This window comes from Podarcis gaigeae (genome assembly GCF_964106915.1).
Source record: "Podarcis gaigeae genome assembly, chromosome: 3".
In the NCBI taxonomy this organism is placed as follows: domain Eukaryota; kingdom Metazoa; phylum Chordata; class Lepidosauria; order Squamata; family Lacertidae; genus Podarcis; species Podarcis gaigeae.
The window spans coordinates 99,232,652-99,235,988 of record NC_139680.1 but is presented as its reverse complement, the minus strand read 5'-3'; positions in this window follow the sequence as shown (position 1 = coordinate 99,235,988).

Sequence of the window (3,337 nt, the reverse complement as noted above, 5' to 3'; positions counted from 1 at the left end):
GTGCTGCTTAATGGCGCTATTAATACGACTTAGGAAAGCTGCCATAATAGACCTACGCTGTTTGAACATTAAATATAGGCACAGTCAAGCCAGGACTGTTTGCTGAGAAACGTCAACATGGAACTTCTTTGTTTCGTTCAGAGTCTCAGAATCTGTCTTTTATCTGAATTGGTGTGTTCACCTAAAAACAACGCCATTGTGAAATGCTTATTGTGAGTGTGTTTTTGGGACATCTCTTGCTGTTGCCATGTGTTCCCATTTAACAGCGTTAGGAATTTGACAGAAACCAGTTTAAAATTATTGTTTATTTTAGATCTTGAACCGGCTTCCCATGCACAGTTTTTATGTGGTCAGCCAATAGTGCCAGCCTCAGCATAGCAGCATACTCCATGCTATTAACCCCAGGAGAAGGTGTGTGTGTGTGGGTGGGTGTGGGTGTGTGTGTAAGCAAGCTGGTAGTTGCTTTCCTCCCCATGGAGAATCAAAGTGGCATGTGATCTGAGGTTCCGACCAGTCACAGAGAACCCAGGAAGGTTTCGAATGTATGTCAGGTACTGGTTGAGCCCAGAAAGGCAGATAAAATCATAGTAATTTTTGAGTGTGAGCCGTTTGCAAGCACCAAAGAAACTGATCTAAGGGAAGGACTAAAACTCAGTGAGAGAGCATCGGTTTTGCATGTAGAAGGTACCAGGTTTAATTCACAGTATCTGCAAGTAGGGTGGAAAACCCTGGAGAGTCTTTGCCAGTCACTGTAGAGCAGGGTTTCCCAAATTTGGATCTCCAGATGTTTTTGGACTATAACTCCCATCATTCTAGTTGGCAGGACCAGTGGGCAGAGATGATGGAAGTTGTAGTCCAAAAACAGCTGGAGACCCAAGTTTGGGAAACCTTGCTGTAGAGAATGCTGAGATGGATGGATGAATGACTCAGTATAAAGCAGCTTCCTCTGTTCCTATGATCTCAGGGCAGGGGTCTTCTTGCCTGCCTACTGGCTGCTAGAGTAGTCATGTGCTTGTATCCCCCTGCCAACAAATTCGTCTAAACTGCTACCATTTTTAAAAAGGAAGAGCACATGCCAACTCATGACACTGACAGGAATATCTCCAGCCATTCAGAAAGACCAGCTGTAGTCACTATTTTGGGGCCCTGTGAACCTCAAGAGTCACAAGGTCAGTGCCCAGTGGATGGAAAGAGTCCTAATGACCACAGATGGTGCTTTGCCTAGCAAGTCCAACCCAAAATTGTTGGTCACCTGATAATGAGAGACTTCTTGACCTGACCTAGTCCTGTGGATGTAGGGACATATATAATACAGAAACATGCCATGTTAATGGATAAATTGGCCAAAAATGTGACCAGTGGTTTGATTCTAACGACTGCCCTCCAGCACTATCTCGCATTTTTTACACTACATACATGTTTGGAGTCTTAGTTCCATGTGAAGTTTAGGGAATATTGTGTCTTGGGTCTACTAATTCATGCCATGTGTTTATAATGCAAGTGGAATGCAAGTTTATGCAAGTGGCATAAAATAATAGAATAAATAAAAAGTGCATTGTCAACAATTATCAATGCATACATAAAAATTGGATTGCATCTGATATATGTTTTAATTGAAGCAGACCCACAAAAATTAATAGACATGGCAAACTTAAGGCCAGTAATGTCAGTGTATCTACTCCCACATTTTTTTAATACAACTCATTCAGTATAGTATTGATTCTTGGCTTTTGGGAGGGGATATCTGATGATAATTGGAGCATTACTGATGTATTTCACATCTAGTGCATCAAAGAAAAAATTGGGTGTTGCCTGATACACAATATGGCCTATATGTACTGATTTGCACTGGGACATCATTTGATGAGGGAAACTCCATAATGAATGAGCTTGATGCTTCAAAAGATGGGTCCTAAATGTATCTTATGGAATACATTGTTCATAATCCATTGGAAATTTTTCTTGTATGAACCCCCCCCCCAAAGTGAATTGTGCAAGAACACACAACTGGCTGATCCAGTTCAGAAATAATAATGTAATTCTAACCATGCATGCTCGGAAGTAAGTCCTGGTAATAAATATTAATAATTATTTTATTATTTATACCCCGCCCACCTGGCTGGGTTTCCCTAGCCACTCTGGGCGGCTCCCAGCAGAATAATAAAAACAGGATAAAACATCAAACATTCAGTGAATTCAGTGGGACCTACATCCAGGTAGCTGATGTTAGAATTCCAGCCTAGGTCAATCTGGGAACAATACAGCATTTGACAATCATTCTGTCAGCTTGCCAGATGGAGCAATCCCTCTCTTCTCCACCCATGTCCTATTCTGGGGGTTCTCCCGCCCTACGCCCCAGCCAATTTTGGGTGGTGAGGCAGGAGAAGGGGAAGCTGTATTGCACTAGCAGAAGTCCTTGATTGATCATGCAGAATCCTTCATTGCAAGGGAATGGACTGGATGACCAACTCTACAATTCTATGATTCTGTTATTCTGAAATAGGAATACTATACCTTAAGAGCAGGTGGACAAAATCTGGTAATAATGACATGATTTTCTTGTCCTCTGAAAAGGGTTGGAGCAGATTTCCCTCCCCATCATTGCAAGGAGGCTTGAGCCAGAGAAAGCCTGTCTTTCTCCAGAAGGACACTTGAAACAGAGAACACAATGGAATCTCCACTGAGATTAATGGCATCCACACAAGAGTACCTTCGGCACAAGCCCCGCCATTTCTATTAGAGCAGCGCAGCAGTCATTATGCATCACCATTTCTACAAATCCAAAAGAGCATCGTTACCTATTTACTCAAGGGAATGTTTATGAAACACCGGTATATATTAAGTCATGTTTTTTAAAAAATGTTTTACAGCTTTAGTTGCATTGCAGAATGTAAAATTGCTTATTTATGTATATTTCATTTTTGTATTACAATAAATTATTATTTTGAATAGGATACAGAGGATGCTTTTCAATGGCTATTCAGAGGTTTTCAGCCAAAGTATGCTCATCCACACACAAGCCAACTACAGATGCCAGTGTAACATGGTTATATCTCTGTACGGGAACCGTGGTTCTTTTACTTGGAAACAAAAACTAACTGAGCCTGTATATTAGAGGTAGCACGATGCCTTATAATAGAGACTGGGAATCTAACCATGCAGATGACATGACCCCAATTATTACCCATGTGGGTGAGGCTGATGGGAGTTGGGAGACTGTATGAACTCGCTCCCACTGAAGACAGCGATGGCCACCAACTTAGATGGCTTTTGAAGAGGGTTAGACAAATTCAAGGAGGACAATAACGACAAATGACCATGCTATACTCTCAGCGGC